The sequence below is a fragment of the Penaeus monodon genome, chromosome 36 (genome assembly GCF_015228065.2).
Source record: "Penaeus monodon isolate SGIC_2016 chromosome 36, NSTDA_Pmon_1, whole genome shotgun sequence".
NCBI classification, from domain to species: domain Eukaryota; kingdom Metazoa; phylum Arthropoda; class Malacostraca; order Decapoda; family Penaeidae; genus Penaeus; species Penaeus monodon.
In genome coordinates this window covers 3176092-3176512 of record NC_051421.1, presented here as the reverse complement: position 1 = coordinate 3176512, position 421 = coordinate 3176092, and positions in this window count along the sequence as shown.

The following is a 421-nucleotide window of genomic DNA, read 5'->3' as shown; positions in this document are numbered from 1 at the left end:
AAAAATTTCGTGGTAGCACCGGTGACTGTGCCCCGTCTTTGATAGAAAAAGGGTAGATAATAGATTAAATTGATAATTATATAAAAGCATATAAATAGGTAAATAAATTGATAAATGTGTAATGAAATAAGAAATAACTAATATAATCAAATATATGAAATATAAATAAATACATAGATGTATTTGTATGTCCTTACACACAGTAATAATTAAACTCGAACCTAAGCTCAGAAGCAGGAGAAAAGGACGAGATAACTTTATTTCATAGAAACATGAACACAATGATCTCTGACATAATAATTGAACTAACGCCAATAAATGAAAATAAAGCTTTTGTCTCCATCCGTCTAATCGTTTCAAGATATTTACTCTTCAAGAGATCAAGTCTTTTAATGCTAAAATGGTGTGGTGTACTATTTTA